Raw genomic sequence first — 18,936 nt, 5'->3', positions numbered from 1 at the left:
AATTTAATGTCATCCATTCTTAACATGAAAGGGAAAACAGAAATGAACCTTCAGAGTTAATTTGATGCTGGCCCCACCCCTCCAACATGTAGATTCCATTTAGTAGAAGAGCTAAAAGAAGGACATTAATTAAAATTGCAATGATTAATTTGATGTGTAAATCAGAATACATTAATTCCACTGTCAGTATAAATTAACTCCAGTGTTAATAATTCCACAGGCCTCCTTTCCATGGTTTGCTTCAGTAGTCGAGAGTTTATCAGACCTTCCTAAGAATTCAGAAGAAGCCTTTATATATTTGGGGGAGCATGGGGGTGGAGGGCATAAAAATGTAGACTTACTTAAGAAATTCTTATTTCTGTTAGGGTAGCTTTTGTTTTAAGCAGCATATTTAGAATGATAGAAGTTTATTCTCCTCCTTCCTCCTCTCCCTCTGTATTTACGTCCATTTTTTTTCTCTTTCTCACATAGACATGTGGAAATAAATGAACAGCTTTGCACTTGCCTGAGATTCAAAGACTGTTCTTTTTTTTTTTTTTTTATTGCACAAAGTGGGTCATTGCAAATTATTTCTTCATCTCCAATCAAAATTGCATGCTACCTAGAGAATAATGTTTATCAGGTCAGCTTGGTATGGCAGTATTTTTAGGGGACACTCTTAAATGAATGAAAATGGTAATTGGAGTGTTCATGTGACATTGGTTTACTTCTTTTCCATCCAAGTGATTCAGCACTGTGGTGCTCTTTTTATGAGTCGACTGTTCACTCTGCGACACTGAGAAGTGATGATGACTGCACATTTTCTCCTAACTTCTTTAATGTGTCTGCAAATGAATACAATTTGGGTTTCAGTTTTTATCATTATTCTCTGGATGTAAAGGGATTTCTTAGTTCCCCAAGTGGATGATGGTCTTACTTACACATGACCTACCACTGAGCTCTTCTGTTTGCTTTAATTTATTCAGGTGAGGGTGGGGTTTTAAAATATTAAAAAAACACATTAGATCATCATCTGTATCAGGGCTCAGCAGTGTGTGTGTGTGTGTGTGTGTGTGCGCGCGCGCAAAGGGCTGAGCGGGAAGGCTTAGACTTTGTGGAATATTCTCTACCACAATTCTACTCTGCTGTTGCATGAAAACAGACAACACATAAAGGAATGGACGTGGCCCTATTGCAAAAGAACTTTATCTATAAGAACAAATGGTGGGTTGATATGGCCCAGGTGGTAGTCTGCTGACTCCTGGTCTATATGAATAGCTGTGGACTTCTCTGTCCTCCATAACTTGCCTTCCTCCATTTCAAGCTATTGGCCCATTTCTTCTCCTCGAAGAGGATCAGTCCTGTGCTTCCTTCTTCCCCATCTCTGCTCAAGCTGTCCCTCCACCTTGGGATCCCCTCTCACCTGTTCACGCAGCTGCCCCTTGCGGGCTCCTAGGACGTGAAGGTGACCTGGTCGCAGCCTCTGTTCTGCACTGACAGCCAGGCTTTGCTCAGTGGGTCGGCCCATCATGACTGGGCTTCTCCTTCTCCTTCACCATCCAGGAAGGTCCCGCCTGACGTTGTGTTCTCAGTGGAACGTGGTCTCTGATAAAGGGGGCTGTTTCCGGCGAGGGGAAGAGGGGTTCCGCTCCACACCACAGCAGGGCTTCTGGAAGAACCATCTCCGCGAAGCTTTGATTGACCACCGTCTGGAAATGGCCTCCCCTGCCCCCCAAATCCCCTAGGAGGTCTTGACCTACCCTCGTGAGGTGCCTTCTGCTTCTCCCTCCTCTTCCCTCTGTTACTTGCTTTTCTTTGGGGTGAGTTTATTTCAGGGGGGACCTCTGTTCTTAAGAAAGGGGCTCTTTCTAAAAGTTAATACCCCAGTCGACCCTTTCTTAAAAGCTGACACCCTTTACGAATAGGGTCACAGAGTAAACTGCTCGCAGCCTTGCACAGGTCACCTTTGGAGGTGTGTGCTGTCATGGGATCTCATGGATGATGTTCCAAGAGCACATTCATGCCTTTTCTTCCGAAATACAGCCTTTAGTTTTCTGCTCCATTGAAGAACTCAGACTCCTGCAGAAGAAATGGCTTGTATTTTGCCAACTTTGCTACAAGCTGCTTCTTGTGCCCAGCTGACCTTGAGGCCCGTTAGTCTTGCCCAGGACACCGGGAGCATTACACCGACTCTGTTTTCAGAGAGATCCTTCTGGTGTAGGTTCCTCACTCCACAGTAGAATGGCTAGCCTGGGCTCTGCTTGAGGGGTTTTAGTCTCTCGGCCCGTCCAGTTGCAGCACCAGATGGGATCCCCGTGTCCCTGTCACGACCCTGTCCCCTTGCTCAAGAACAACGGTGATACCAGTTGGTCTTTGCAACAGCGATGACCATGTCGGTGTGCCAGGGTCCGTTCCAAGGATCCCTAGAAGCATTAAAGGAAGAAATATTCAAAAGTCAGGTGACATCAGTGAAAATAATCTGAAATTCCAACTGGAAAGAAAAAGCCATATTGGAAAACACCCATCTGGCTGCTGTGGGTTCCCCAGCATCCGTCCCTGCTGCCCTGTGGCCCGGGCAGCTGCTGCCCCTGCTGCTTGGGTAGGTGGCGGCGTCAGGACTGCCTGCCTCTGGCTCCCCTGAGTGCAGCTTTCAGGACCACAGCCTCTGGGCAGCTCCCCTGCTCTGCCTGCTGCTCCCGGTCCGTTGTGTTCGTTTTGATTTATTTCTCCTGAGCTGGATCTTGCTTTTCTTTTCTCCGGTGGGGAGACTCACTATTTTTAAGGGCCCCTCCTGCCAGAGGTGTTGGGGGTGGAGAACTGTACCTGTAGGAGCAATGAGAAGAGGAACAGAGAAGGCTTTGCGGGAGGGAGGGAGGAGAAAAGTCGGGAGGCGGCCAAGGGAGGCGGCTGCTGATCAGCACATGGACGAGCATTTCAGTGCTTACAGTAAAGCATGACCTGTTGGATGACCAGGAGGCAGAAAATGGAACTTTGCAGCCACTAACAAGGTAAAAGAAATATTTATTGATGGTTGTTGTAAGTCAGACACGTGCTGGGTACTCAAAATACCCAATCTGTTATCATCAGAATGGCCTTTCAACATAGGGCCTTGTTTGAAAGTGACATGGCCATCAGGAGCCCCAGGCTGGCCCACCTGGACCTGTTAGTTTGCTGTTCGGTAAAAGAAATGAGCGCACACCTGTGCCATCTTCACCCCCCAAAATGTCCACTCTCTCGTACCTGAAACTTAAGAATGTCCTATGTGTTAGTTTCCTCTTGCTTCTGCAAGAAATGGTCACACCCTTAGTGGCTTAAAAGAGCAGGGTTATTGCCCTGACCGGTTTGGCTCAGCAGTTAGAGTGTTGGCCTGTGAACCGGAGATTCCCGGGTTTGGTTCCCGCTAGGCGCATGCACCTTGGCTGTGGATCGTCTCTGGCCCTGGTGGGGTCGTGTGGGTGGCAACAACTCGGTGTGTCTCTCTCACATCCATGTTTCTCTCTCTCTCTCTCTCTTCCCCCCCAGTTTCTCCCTCCTGCTATCTGAAGATAAATGCAAAATTGTCCTCAGGAGAGGATTTAAGAAAAAAAAGAGCAGGGTTATTATCTGACTGTTTGGAAGATCAGAAGTCCAAGATGGGTCTCACTAGGCTCAAGTTAAGGTGTTTGTAAGACTAACTTTCTTCTGGATGCTCAAGAGAATTTGTTTCTCTGCCTTTTCCAGCTTCTAGACGTTGCCTGAGTTTCTTGGCTGTGACTCCTTTTTGTCTTCAAAGCTGATCAAGGCTCCCACGTGGCATCACTCTGATGCGGACCCTCTGCTTCCCTCTTGCCCTTGTAAGGAATCCTGCTCTCTTATAAGGACCCCTGCTCTCACGCTGGGCCTCCGGTAGTCCCGGCTACTCTTTCTGTTTTAAGGTCATGACTGGCAACCTTAATCCCCCCTTGCCCTGTAATATGATACATTGATAGCTTCAGGGGTTCGGGGGAGGACATCGTTGGGGGCCACTGTTCTGCCCACCACATTACGTAGCAAAAGGAACTTTGCAGGTACAATCAAGGTTAGGAAGAACCTTCAATTAGGGAAATTACCCAGGATCATCTAGACAGGGCCAAATGAATCGAATGAGCCTTCGAAAGCCGAGAGCTCTCTCAGGCTGGGTCAGACACCGCGGCAGGAGAGGTGTGGGATGGCCCAGCTTGCACGGTGCTGCTGGGGGAATCTTTCTGAGTTTTGCTTTTTTAAAAATATATGTTTTTATTGATTTTTGAGAGAGAGAAGAAGGGGAGAGAGATAGAAACACTGATCTGAGAAAGAAACATTGATCAACTGCCTCCTGCACGACCCCTACTGGGGATCGAGCACACAACCGGGGCATGTGCCCTGACCGGGAATCGAACCGGGACCTCTCAGTGCATGGGACAACGCTCAGTCCACTGAGCCATACCGGCTGGGCTTTCTGAGTTTTCTTTTATTCCATCTCCTATTTGCCCAGAGACTAGTGAATCTCTTTTCGTGCCTGTTGCAAGCCCCAAGTACCACTTCCGACTCCAGCAGTCAGAGCCCCTCGGGAAGCTGTGCGCCCTGTCCCTGGAGTCTAGCTCCTTGCTTTCGGCCCCTCCGAGGCTGCGGGTTCTGCAGTCTCTGCCTTGATTACCCGTCTTGCCTCAATGTCTCCAATTCCTCCTCATCTTTCAAAGTTAAATTCAGGTCGCACCTTATTCATGAAGCTCTGGTGACTCTGGCCAGTGTGCCCACTTCCCCACGTAGCATTTATAATCTTTGACATACAGCACTCAGCCTATTTCTTAGGCATCATGCATTGTTTTCTGGGTGGTCCTTGAGTAAGCCCTAGCCCTCCAAAGTTTATGCTTCTTGAGACTAACGACTTTTTTTCCTGTATCTTCCAACATGATGCGCCATAGTTGATACTCAATAAATGTCTCTTGATTGGATCACTGAAAGAGATTCTACAAAAATAAGTGAGACATATATTTGGTAGAAGAGGTTTCCTCATTGCACAGTAGCCATCACAAATCTCACACACTGGATATTTTGTTACTGGGACTTTAAGCCCTCAGTCTCTGTAACTGTTTTCCCATTTGATCCCCATCTCCGTTACCCCCACACCCGCCCTTCCATGTGCATCTAAAGCTCGTGAGTGGTTCAGAAACCCTTGTGGTGGCACACTGGCTGGTCTGTCACCCTCCGAAAGTCTCACCTCTCTTTCTCTGCACACCTGAAGCTTCTCATTCCACCTTTGAACAAGTAACCTGCTTATAATAAAATAATTTATTCATTCTGTAAAACTGGTAGGACACTTGAACCATTCGTTTTTTTTTTTTGTTTTGTAACAAAATCTTATTTTCAAGATTCCAGCTGAGGGATTGTGGTCTGTGAGGAAGTCTGCCTTCTCCTCTTGCCCATCCTGTCCTTGGAAGGACCTTGGCATTTCCCACCAGCTAATGGCTCAGCTTCGTTGCTTCCTCAGACACTCCCGTTTTAGTGGCCATATGACGATACTGAAAAGCAGACTTAATAAATATCTTCTCCGATTTCCATTCAGTGACTTTCTGCTGCTCTAGTTTGCATTTCATAGTTCACACGCTTTGTGCCAATAGATTCCTTCTTATCAGTGTGAGTGTGAGTAGATACATATACGTTTGTTCCTGTGTCTGCGCTGGAGTGTAGGTGGGTGAGACTGGGTACGGGTAGGAGAGGGCAGGGCACCGCCTTCGACCTCCATCTCTGCACAGGCGAGGAGGGAGGCAGAGGCGTGGGAATGGGTTCTGTGAGATGGCATCCCGCATCTGGACCTCTGAGCCGCAGTGGTGGTGATGTGCATTACCGCATGATTCTGGGAGAGAGCGAGGCTGGCAACACTCGGGGAACTTTGGTACCACTGAGACCGTTCTGCTTTGCAGCCACACACATTTGGGTTCATTTCTGGCTTTGCTACTTGACCTGCTGGGTGACTCTGGGTGGGTTTCTCAGAAGGCCTGAGCTCCATTGTGCTCATCCCTAAAATGGGACTAGTAATTCTGGCCTTGAAGGTGAGAGTACAGGTCCAATACCTGGGAAATGGCAGATATTACATCACTGGTAGACATTGTTTTGTCTGAAGGCTGGTATGACATAGTCCCGTGATGATATATCCCAGGATGACTCACTGCAAAGGGACCTACTCTAGGGAGGACAGGAGCATCTGAATATGTAAATGACATAGAAGGCCACATTCGGGGCTTGGAGGACAGTTCCCCATTGACCAAAGGGACAGTTGGGTCTGTTCATGTATTAGGGGACTAACTTGAACTAGACCTCATTTGCTCATGGCCTGGCCTCCTTGGCTGCCGGTGGACTGAGAGTTTGCTTTCGAAGGTGCTTTCTGTCCAGACAGGTGGGCCGAGGTGTTGTGCATCGTTCCTGATGCCTGATGGTTGGCTTTTTGCTAGGAGGCTGGTTGAGGGGGTGAGAAGTCAGCTCCTCGCGTGGCTGTGGCTTCCCCCTTATTGGGTGGCCCTTGTGAAACACGTGAGGGTGACTTACGGATGTTCAAGGTCGTCATGTGAGCAGGTATTGATGGGACTGGTTCAGTTTAATAAACATTGCTGAGCGTTACGTGCAATGAAGAGAAACACAAGAGTCACGACAGTATATTATACATGTGTGTATGGCTGAGAAGGTAGACGTATATATCTGGTTCTGTCTCTAGAGTGTATACGTGTGTGTGTAAAATAACTCTTCTGGAGATTGCAGTCAGCTATATTTTGAAAAGAAGTCTGGGATTTGATGTGAAAACTGAAAATACGTACTTTTTTCATCCCCAGTAACTCACACAAGGCTTCACCAGCAGATATTACAAAAGCCCCCGAGGCAGCAATAAATTTCTCTTGTTGATTTAAATCCCATTAGGGTTCAAGCTTGTGAAACAAATGTTGAAATTGAAAGCTGACAAACCAGAAGACTTAAGGGGGCTTTATACCAAAGGGGCTTACGAGGAGTCATTCACAGAAACACTTCCAACTGGAAAAGAGATAAGCAAGCGTTGGGTCTGCACAGGGTCCAATCCGAGGGTGCAGTGAGGGCCGGGAAGGGTGCAGATTGCAAAACGCAGACTCTGTAAAGAATGTCAGCCCTTGAAAACCCCAGTGGTCTGTGCTTCCCTGACTCAGCTTATCACTCTTCCTTTCCCCCTTTCTCCTGTCGACGTAAGAAATGTCCAAACCTGTAGAGACTTTTTAGGAGTTTATTTGAACCGGACTGATGACAGTTGCCAAGAAGCACAATCTCAGCTGATTGAGATAAGGCTCGGGGAGTGGCAGTTTTACAGCTTATTTTATACACGAGAATCAAAGGCGGAGACGTAAGGAGGGTTACATGAGATCCATGGGTGGTAGGTTAAGGGGGCAGCAGAGAGCAAAGCAGGGGAATCTCTGGGACGGGACACAAAGAAAGTGGAGGGACACGGAGTTCTCTGACATTGGAGGGCACAGGACGGTTAACATTAGGTGGGGAATAAGGGATCAATGAGGGGTTCTGGGGTCTCGTGCTCGTGCTCTGATGTCTAGGTTGTGCCCTGAGGGGTCTGGGAAAGGGGATTACGCTGACATTTCAAAGGTATGTTGTCTTAGATGTGAAAAGACAATAGATGAGCTCACTTGAGGTGAAGAGTGACCTTTGTCAGGGAAGCCACAGGCCTAGGATGGGACTACCCACCATGACTCACTTGTAGTTGGGGGTTCTGTGTTCAGACCGTCCTGTGTGGTTACCTTGCGTCTCTGAGTGTGTGAGGCCTCCATGCAGGCCTCCCCAGAGCTTGTCAGGTTTAGCACGTGGCCCTTTGTCCTCCACACGCCCTTTATCCCCTTCTGTCTCTTTGTTGTTGTTTTCTGATGGCAGAGTGCAGTGTGGTACCTGATTCTGGCACCAAATGACAATTCCAAATACCTTTCGTGTACCCACAGCTACATCTAAACGTCCTCGACCTCCGTACAGGAGAAATGATCACTCTGGTTTTGGACTGGCACGGTTCCCGGGCCAAGGCACAGCTTTGCAATTGCTCAGAGAGGTGTGTCAGCAATGAGTTAACGTGTCAGGAAAATCTCACCCTGTTGGGTGCACCGGGACAGACGGGTCTCGCCTCATGACGTCTAAGCAGAGCTTTCTCCCAGCATGCCCTGTGTCTTCAGAAAAGCCTTATATGGACCATGTGTGTAAACAGAAGAGCGAAATAAAACTTAATAGATCACCTGGGTGAAGTTATTAAACGACACATCCGCTTTAAGCCAAGTTCAGATGTGCTCTTTGTAGAGCAGGATGTCATACCACAGCCTGTGTGAGGCAAAGAGGGACTCTTGTTTCTGGGATTTTGAAGGCAGCCCCCCCCCCCCCCGGAAAGTGGCCCACATGGGAGAAGCCAGGTGGTGGTAGATACAAGATGCCCACCTGGAAATCTGTGGATGTTCTATGTTCGAGTTGTCTGTAGAGTGGATCATTTGGATATGAGGACAATGATATAAAAACCTATTTATCATAACTGACCATACATTGCTTTTAAACATTCCCTTTGTTCGGGACTGCGTGGGGACATCCAATCGTTTTGCAAGTTGGGGTGAAAATAAACATGATGCATTTCAGAAGACACGGTACTGTGTGACGTCTAGGAGGCTGGGGTGGCCGCACGGTCACCTCGCTGGCGGCGTCCCGAGGGGAAGCGGTGTAGCTGGGGAAGTCGATGCTCCGCAGCAAAGGGTAGTCATTCCTCTGTTAGCTCACACCCTTCTTCAGCTCCCACTGCGGGTCAGTCTTCGCTAAGCCCAGAAACGTAGTGATGGTCCAGCTTGAAAGGGAAGGCAGCAGACCGATGCTCCGTTACTCCATTCTGATGAAACTTGAAGTTACCGCCTTCCAGAAGGACGGTGTGGCACTTTTTGGAGACAAGATGTATTTCTCACATCAAATAACACAAAGGACCAACAAAAGATATGTTCTCTCTTTAAGGAGAATTACATTTTTAACAGGCTTCAAACCGTGTTGCTGAAGCCAAAGATACTTCTTGTGGTGAGATTTCAGGCAACAACAAAAGGTATTTCTATGTATAAAGGAATCTTTCCGTTAATCTTTAAGATCATCTCAGGAAAATGACTGCCAACATGGTTTTAACAGATACCGTTTTGCTTAAATATGAAAGAGTGTGAACGCATCTATCCACATACATTTCTTGGGTGCTTATAAATTACATATATACACACACAAAAGGAGAATGTGCTCATTGAAAAACATTTTTAAAGCAGAAAACTTATCCATAATTTATACTCAAAGACATGTGTTAAAATTCTTTGGGGCATTGCCATTCAATCTATGATTTCTCATCATGCTTTTGAAAAAATATAAGTATATATTTGTTATATATATGCACATATGAACTAGTAAATGCAAATTCTATTTCTTGGGATTATGATATCTGCTTAAAGATGTGTGAGGCTTGACATGAAAGTCAACATAATTATACATTCTTGTTAGTGGGTGGATTGTTCTGAACGTGATTCCAACATCGTGGGTTCTTTCAGATCTTAGGACACTAAACTGATAGAACCTCACCACTGTAGATTGACGATGATAACAAGAATACAACTGCTTGTAGTAGAAATGCTTCTAACAGTGTTTAAACTATCAGGGATACAATTCCTCACGTAACAAGTGTCGAGATGAGTGGTTGCTGGTATCGGGTGGATTCGCTTCTCCACTGTGCCATCAGAATGACAGGTTCTTTCTGTTCTGTTGAATTTGGTCTTGGACCTTCATCTCATGCTTTCACGATGGTGCTGTGACTCCAGCCATGCTCTTTATGTTGAGAGATGAAGAAGGAACAAGGTACATACCTGTATGAGGGAGATTGAAGGTTTCCCAGTAGAGTTCCATTGACATCTTACTGGCTGGCATTGAACCACAAGCCTACCAGCCCGTTTAGCTCTTCCAGCCTTGGCAGAGGAAGACCGAGGTAATGGGAACGGGGACTTGCTCCGGCCAGCAGGGTCTGCAACATTAACAGACCGTGATTGCGCTCCTGGTTGGCCATCAGTGAATACGTAGATGGACCCGGTGCATAGAATGAAGTCGTTTGACCTGATGCTGGTCAAGCTTCCTGTGATAATGAAAATGTTTGGTAATCTCTTCTGTCCAGGATGGTAGCTACTGGCCACCTGTGGCTATTGAGCACTTGAAATGTGGCTACTGTGACCGAGGACCTGATTTTTAAACTGTATTTAAACGTGAGTGAATTGCAATGTAAGTCGTCACATAGGGCTAGGTTAATGGCTGCCATGTTGGGCAACTCAAGTTTGACCATTGAACCTGTCTGACTAATTTTGGGGAGCAATGTTGATGTTTGAAAGATCAAGGTCTTTTGTGGTGAAGTGTGGTTTTATAAAAATACGTGTTGCAAAATGCTGATTTCCTCATGGGTATGTCTTTATTTTGTATTTGTTTATTTGTGCTTTATAAAGTTAGCCCAAAGATCAGTTTCTCTGACCAAGCACTGATTTCTTTGGGGGAGAGAAAAAATTTCTGTACTGGAGAATGCTGTTCTGTAGTTTAGAAAATAAGACGCCATTGCAAATTTCAAAGCAAAGTTTAATCCCCCGTTTTCATGCACATCAGCTCTGCTGCGGGAAGAGGGAAGCGAGGTGGTCCCGAAAGGAGGCCCTTAGCTCCTTCTTGTCTGCCGGTGTGCAAACTGTACGTGGATCCCACCCCTCCACTGTGAAACAGCCCCAGTTGTTGAGATGTGTGAGTTTACTTTGGATTTGATTTTATTCCTGGCCAGTTTCATGAGAAGGAAATCGGAGAGAAGACCAGGGAGTTTCAGGGCTGAGTCCTCCCGGCTGATGGCCCGGTCCACGTGGGTGCGGGGGCTTCCTGGCAGTGCCCTTCGGCCAGAGCTCCGGTGGAATGAACAGTGTCCACACTGGGAGAGTCCACACGTGCTAATGGGAAACATCACTGGATCTTGGCGGTCTCGAGTCTTGGGTGGGGGTCACGTGGAATGAGGACGCGTCATTTTGTGCTACATGTAGTCAGGCGTATGACAGCAACAAGTCGGTTTATCCTCCAAGCTAGCATGTTCCTGTTACTTTTAGGTTCAGCAACGATGTGTCCTTCACTTCCTGTGACATTCAGAATAATAGTGTGGCCATTCTCAAATGTGAAACTCTATACCTTTAGAAGCAAGCTTCAGCTAATTCTGGAAAGTTTGTAAATATGAGAAGTGCTTGCTTTCTGACTGGGCTGCACACTTCAGGCGGATGCGTGGACACCTGACCGGCGGACCCAGGGGGCTTGCCGTGCTGTGACCGTCTGCTGTCCCTTAAAGAAGAACTAAGGTTTGTGTCAGTGTGCCGGCCGAAAGACAGCCAGCAAGCCCGAGGGTCACTGTGGTGACTTCAAGAACAGGCTCTCTGTGAAGTGGGGACAGAGTTCAGGGTGCGTTACAGACGATGAGACACGAGACACCAGCATCAGCAGGCTGCTGTATGGCCTCTTGGCTTAAAGGACAGTCGAGCCTGGGGCTCAGAAGGGAGGCCACGGAACAGGAGCTCTGTCCTTGGAGGGAGTGGCCACTGTGAAACCCTTCAGGAAGGGTGAGAGGAAAGGTAATAATACCTTTATGGCTTTTCCCAGTTCCCTCCTGCGCCCACCACTGCCTGGCACCGTGGGAAGCCCCAGGGTGGTGCAGGACACGCTGCGGTGGCCGAGGACGCCAGGCTGTTCCGTACCCCCACACACTAGCTGGTTCCATGTGCACTGCGGCCGTCGTCTTACCCATGAGAAGGCCGGGGCTCAGGGAGGTTCGGGGGCCCCTGAAATCCAACAGGTGGTCGGGTCAGACTCTGCATCCAAGCTCTGACTCCCACGCGGTGCGAGGGACTGTGATGGCTCAGAAGAGATGTGGCAACCGAATCTGTGGTGACGGCTGGATTCATAATGACCGGGAGGGCCCCTGCCTTTGATTCCCAGGAGCTGCTGCACTGGACCTCAGGGCGCCCTCCGGCGTCCGCGGGTTAGGTACTGTCCTCGGTGTGCTAACAAAATACAGCAGTTTCAGGCCAGGTGACTTGCTACGAGACACACCTCGGAGCTGGCGTTGGCACACAGGTTCTGTGTTCTGGATCCGCTGGCGAGGCAGGCATGCCACCCTGCTAATTAGAAAATGCTGGCAGCCGGACCGTTTAATTAAATAAGCCAAAAAACAAAGCGAGGCAGATTAAAAGCCATTTGTATAGATATTCCGCTTACATATCAGTCCCCAGGTTGCCTTATGGGTCACGATGTCGCTTTGCCCATGTCGAAAAGCCCAAATTAATTAAAAACACTAAAATTAATTCCAGATAGGCGCCGGAGTGATAGAAAAGCTCATGGTTGGAGACCCGCCAGGAGACGATGAAGGGGGAATGTGGTCGGTGTCCTGGTTACCGGATGCCAGGTGCAGAGTGGGGACTTCACAGGGGTTTTCTCATCCCAGGCTCCCCACAGCCGTGTGCAGGAGGGTACTCCCCACTCTGCAGAGGAGAACACTGAGGCCCAGCAGGCTGCCGGGGTCCTGTGGCAGACAGGGGTCCAGCCCAGAGCCTTCATCGCATTAACCCCGTGGGGTTTTAGGATCACTTCCATCCTGACCAGGAGGACGCTAGGGAGGAAGAAACTGGCAGTTTACTTTCTAGAAAACCTGTTAGATCTTGATAAAAGGAACAATGATGTAGCTGAAAACAAACTAAAACAAACTGGAGACATACTTGCATGAAAGATCACAAAGGGTTACATTTTAGAAGAACGATTTGTTTTTGTTTGTTTTTTGTTTTTTTATCCTCACCTGAGGACATTTTTTCTATTCTTTTGTTCAGATAGAGTGGAGGGAGAGAGAGGAAGAGAGAGAGAGAGAGAGAGAGAGAGAGACATCGACGTGAAAGGGACACATTGAGTGGCTGCCTCTTACATGACCCAACCAGGGCCAAGGACAAACTGCAACTGCGGTACATGCCCTTAGCGGGAACCGAACCCGGGTCTCCCTGGACCACATGCCGACGCTCTTAACAGCTGAGCCAAACCGGCCAGGGCTAGAAGAATGATTTTAACGGAGGCATAAGAAATGCTGTGTAGATAAATGGACAAAGGGTATACATAAACATTAGAATGTGCTTAGTAAACAAATTGGAAAAAAATTAAGCTTATTAATAATAAAAGAAATGCAAATTAAAATAATAACGAGTGGGTAGTTCGTGTGTTTCAAATGAATAATCAATCGTTTTTTGCTTGTTTGCTTTTGAAGAACAAAGCTAGGGAACATACACAATTGTTGGCGTGGTGACAGCGAATTTGTATGGCCTCTTTGGAAAAGCAATTTGGCAACAGTGATAAGAATTGTAAAATTTCCACACCCTTTGACCCTGAAGCCCCACTCCTGGGAATTTATCCTGAGGCAGTTATTAAAAAGACAACGAAAGCCATGTGCAAGGAAAAATTTCACTGTTCATAACAGTGAAACATTGTAACAGTGAAAGTCCCACAACAGGGAAATGATTCAGGCAAGTATGAGTCTTTATAGCCATCACATTAATTACGGAAGCTATATAGTAATATATTAATGATGTTGTATGCTAATGGTGTTAATTGATAAAGGAATGACAGTTATATTTATACTGCGCCTTAACTGCCAAAAAGTCCACCTAGGGGTCAGCTTGGAGAGTAAATACAGAAACACAAAATGCGTGGATGCAGCACAGTGGCAGGTTGGTGGCCCATCCGCCCTGGCACACGGAGTCCTGGTGGCGTGAAGGCCAGTGTCCCGCGATCAGGCTGAGCAGGTAAGTTGAAGCCAAATCGGAAAAAGTTTCAGATATTATCCTAAAGAGTTTGGACTTTGTTCTTAGAGGCATTGGGAAGCCACTGAAGATGTCATAACGAAACTTATGCTTCCGAGTGGGAGGGCCCCCCCGGAGGCCTCCCGTTGGCCGTGTTGGAGGTGATGAGAGCATCCATCCGGGTGGGTGGAGGGGAGGGGAAGGGGCTCCCCGAGTGAGATGCTGGACGCCGAATCACCAGCCTTTGTCGTGTCAGCTGTGGGAATGTGAGGGGGCACTTCTGTGCTCGATGGGGTGCGGTTAGAGGAAGGGGAGGCACGAGGACGGCTTCCGCTTTGAATGTGTCGGAAGGAAGGTCGTCACGAGGCCCCGTGGGCAGTTGGAATGCGTCTTGTCTCGGGGGAGAGGTTGTGGCGTCTGGTGGGCATAGTGGACGTGGAAGACTGGACGGTGCCCAGGAACGTGTGTCTCAGGAAAATGAGGACGACCCAGGCAGAACCCTGGATGGGTCCGAGGGGTAGAGATGGACGGAAAGAAGAATTGATGAAACCGCTGGAGGGGGAGCAGTTGGAGGTAAATTGGAAACGGAACAGGGAAAGTTGTAGGAAGGAGGGAGCGGACTATGGAGCTGAACAGGCCCGCAGGTCCAGAAAGCTACAGTCCCGTGAAGACCTTCGCTTAGGTCATTGGACCTTGGACAGTACAGGTTACACTAGAGCGAGGAAATAGGGGGACAGAAAGCAGATGACTGTGGGGGGAGAAGCTAAATGGACGTGATGAGGTAGATACAGGATTCTGAAGTGCTCAAGACTTGAGGCTCAAAGATAGAGTGACCAGCTGTCCCATTTGCCTGGGACTCGGGGGCACTCCAAGGATGCAGAACGTGTAGTACCCCAATCAGGAAAGCCCTGGGCCAACCCGGACAAGTTGGTCACCCTACGCACAGAGAGATGCATGAGCTACAATATCTGTCCGTGGAGAGATTGAAGTTGGGTGAGGAAGGCAGGTGTGCGCGGAACTCGGGGAAGGAGCAACCCAAGTCCCTGCCGCGCGGCCAGGGTAGAGGGATGCAACGTTCGGGGAGTACTTCTGGAACTGTTTTTGGGTTGAAGTAATCTGGTGAAATTTGGAGGAAAAAAACCCACAAAACACATTGTTTTTCTTTTAAATTTTTAGTAAAAGAAATCGAGTCAGAGGGGCATAATGAAACCGGAGGAAGTAAAACACGGGTGTAAACATTGACAGTTTTAAACTAAATGGCTTCCTTACTTGAGTTTTCCAATTACTGTTTTATTTATTTAGTTTTAATTTCACACCAGGGGGAATGAAAAAAATCCTGTAACAACACCTCATTAATTTGCATTCACGGAGAAGGAGTGTGCTGTTTGATACGTAGAAGTGCCGAGTTGAAAGGCACAGCGTGCTAACAGTTCCTTGGTTGTGGAAAAGACCCAAGTCCTCTGCTGGGGTCAGCGGGTACGTACGACACCCTTGTTCTCCAGGCTAGGCCCGGCCTGCCGCCACCTCCCGGTTTTGGAATTCCAGACCCTGGTTCGAATCCCCAACCTCACTGCCTGATGGTTCAGTGGAGAGCACAGGCCACGGAGTCCTGACTTCTGATGCTCTGTGACTCAGTTTCTTCATTGTTTGTACAATCCTTTTGTTAGAATTAAATTCAGTGTTTGTGAAGCACAGATGTCCCTCTGTCTAAGGTTCTGCCACCTGGCTTCCAGTCACATGCTAGTTCTGTAGAAGTCGCCAGTGTTTCCGAGCATGAGGCTTCGAGATGTGGAGCTCAAAGCCGATCATGTATAGAATAGTTAGCCCACTGTCTGGTCCATGTTTTCACTATTATTAGTTGTGGCCTGTTCACTTATTTTCCACTTGACCTTAGACAAGTCCCTTGCCCATCATTTTGAAAAATACATATATATTAATAAAAATATATATATTATATATATGTTTATCCTCACCTGAAGATATGTTTATTGATTTTAGAAAGAGGGAAAGAGAGAAAGAGGAACATCGATGTGAGAAACATTGATCAGTTGCCTTCCATACACGCTTGACTGAGGATCGAACCCACAAACTAGGAATGTGCCCTGACAGGGAATCAAACCCACGACCTTTTGGTGTATGGGACAATGTTCCAGCCAACTGAGCCACCCAGCCAGGGAACCCTCCGTTTTTTAAATCGACAAAAGGTCTGAGCTAGACGGTTCCTGAGGTCTCCTGTCCAGTTCTTAAGTAATGCATTTTCTTTAGTGTTTGAAGCTTGGACAGAGGATTGATGTTTGTGTGTTTATGTGGTGATCTGAGAGACTGACTTCAGTGGAAAGTTTCAGTTTAACACCTCCTGACATTTGACGATAAGAATGTAGTCGAGGAAGAAAGACTTTAAGAAGACGGCAAAGAAGGAAGCGTGGATTGAGATAAATTCATCACAGTCTACAAAGGTTCGTGCAGACAGTATCTGGTCAGCAAAACCATAAACTGGCAAATTTGGGGCTTTGTTGCCTGCATCCCTGCTGCCCATCTTTCCGTGTGTGATTGCAGCTCCTTCTGTCTATCTATTGGCCCTCTGTCCAAGCCTCTCTTCTCCGGATCCCAGGCTGCCTCAGTGTATGGCATCTGGCTTCCGGGCTGGGTTCTCCACTCTCCCAAACCCTGAACGTGCAGGGCTTGGGGGAGTCAGGGTCTGCCTGGCATGTTTAGAAAAGGAGCAGGTTCGGGGTGACTGGAGAGCCCACGAGGAGCAGTGAAAGATGAAGGTGTAGAGACAGTCAGGACCGTGTTAGGAGGGTCCGGGGATGCTGGGAGAGGAGATTGTCTGGTGGGGATGATGCAGAGTCTGAACGAGTCAGGTCTCCGGTGATGAGGTCTGACTGTGAGAAACCGAGGACAGAACTATTGGTAGTTTCATGTTGGTGCCTCGGTATTATTAGAAGCTTTCGAAGGTTCGGTTTATAAGGCCAGTCATCCTGACTCCTCTGCAGTGGTCACCCGTACACTGGCCTGGCACTCAGCCTGGGTACCATCTCTTCCCTGTCAGCCTCCCTGTCTGCAGGGGGAGCCACCTGCCCACCTGCGGCCTCCTCCCCCTTCTCGGACTCAGAGGGAGATCACGAATCTTGTTCACTTCAGACTCAGGGCCAACGTAGAGGCTCCCAATAGATCATTTCCGACCGTGTTTCTTCTACGTGCTGTTTGCTCTCCAGAAAGGCACTGTCATTAATTCAAGCGCCCACAAACACAGCAAACCCTAAACAGCTGAGCTTCGTATTTTCAAAGACCCCCACACCTCATCAGCATAAAATAAATTAAATCTGGAGCTTACCTAGTGCAACGTTCATTTGGATGGAGTGCCTTGGGCCTGTGTTTACTGCCTCGTGGGCTTGTGTTTACTGGCCCGTGCTCTGTGGCCAGCCCAGGGCGCTGACGGGTCTCCCTGCAGATGCTGCGGACAAATGAGCTCTGTCCCAGGAGGCTGTTCCAGCAGAGAGGCTAATGGGAGCTAAGGGACACTGTGGCCAGCCTGTCCCAGGAGACTGGAGTATGGACCTCTGGGCCCTGGTTGTATGGTGCTTTTATCTATTTAAAGGTTGAATCTGTTTGTACTTGAGATCTGTACATTTCATGCTATGTAAATTATAACTCAATAACAATTCTAAGTAAGAAATAGTAGTTATTACAAAAAAATTTTTTTTTTTGAATGGGAACTGCTAGGTGCTCCTTTTTCAGGAGAGGGCTTTGAAAATCAAAGGGACAATGACAATAATAATAGTATCATTCAAGGCTTCGGGTCAGTTACTTCTACTTTCTGTGTATCAGTTTCCTCGTTTGAAGAGTGGTATGCTAATTTTTTTGGTTTCCCTTCTGAGTCTTGTCCCTGGTTTACTTTACCTCCATAGTAGAAGCCTACTCAGTACATATTTTGTAAAAACAGTTTGAGCAGCAAGAGTTGTACTATTTACTTTGTGAGAACTTGCCAGCTTGAAGGTGACCCACACGTTTAGAGAGATCAAAACCAAAGGCCTTCGCTGACTGACTCTTTAATCCACGGCGTCCCTGCCGGTGGTCTGCTCTCTTTTCTTGTTCTCGGGGTTATTTCCGTGCTGGCTGTCTCGTGGGTGGGACAATCTTCTTTCTTGTGTCTCCGTCCTGTTTTCCCACGCCGTCGTGTTGGGCGCTAACACCGCAAGAGGCCATGAGGCACAAGGATGCTGGATGCTGGGTTTGGGGAGGCGGCTGGCAGAGTCACCCCTGAACTTGGAGGAGAACCCTTCCGATGACTCTGCTTCTGCCTGGCTGCCTGTGCTCGTGGCCCTGAGCACGTGGAGGGGCCCACATGACAGGCAGCATTTTTGCTGTCAGCCTTTTAAAAAAGCTTTCTTTGTATTTTGTTCTTCGGCCTCGGACCCTGCAGTCAGGGTCACAAGGCCACGTGTTAAATATTGCATCTTTTGAGAACCCTTCCTCTTAAAGCCTGTCTCGTCCACAGGCAAGAGGTGTTCCAGCCTCTTCCTGGCGTTCCGTGGCTTCTATTCCACGATCAGCAGAGATGATTCAGGGGTCCCACACCTGATTTTGATTTGGGCGACATTTTAAAATATATTGTGACTGCTTGGAAACCATAATAACAAGGCAGTACAAAGGGTCGATTGTGTTACGGATTATGCTTTAACAGGTTGGGGACCACCAGTCCATTAAATAGAGACTATAAGTACAAGTTCAAGTTTTTAATTTAATTTTCTGATTTTACAATATAATTTGGTTCTGTCTTGTCTATATACATATTTGGACTTATAATCAAATGTGTCCCTGACTCGGAGGAAGCTCTACACCTCTACACAGCTTTTTTTTGTTTTTTTCTTTATTGATTTTAGTGAGAGAGAAAGGGAGAGGGAGAGAGAGAGAGAAACATTGATGAGAGAGAACATCAATTGGCCGCCTCCTGCATGCCCCCACTGGGGATCGGGCCCACAACCTGGCATGTGCCCTGACCGGGAATCGAACCGATGACCTCTTGGTGCATGGGTTGATGCTCCACCACTGAGCCACACTGGCTGGGTGGGTTTTGTTTGTTTGTTTTTAATTAGAGCTT

General features: G+C 47.7%; 1 protein-coding gene across 1 annotated transcript in view; it reads left to right on the top strand.

The window, feature by feature from the left end:
* The window catches only part of PID1 (phosphotyrosine interaction domain containing 1), a 204,221-nt gene that overhangs the window by 31,200 nt on the left and 154,085 nt on the right, over positions 1–18,936 (top strand). The gene's annotated exons all lie outside the window — the stretch shown is intronic.

This window comes from Molossus molossus, unplaced genomic scaffold, assembly GCF_014108415.1.
Source record: "Molossus molossus isolate mMolMol1 unplaced genomic scaffold, mMolMol1.p scaffold_m16_p_11, whole genome shotgun sequence".
In the NCBI taxonomy this organism is placed as follows: domain Eukaryota; kingdom Metazoa; phylum Chordata; class Mammalia; order Chiroptera; family Molossidae; genus Molossus; species Molossus molossus.
The sequence above is the reverse complement of the archived record's forward strand: the minus strand, read 5'-3'. Positions and strand labels throughout refer to the sequence as shown.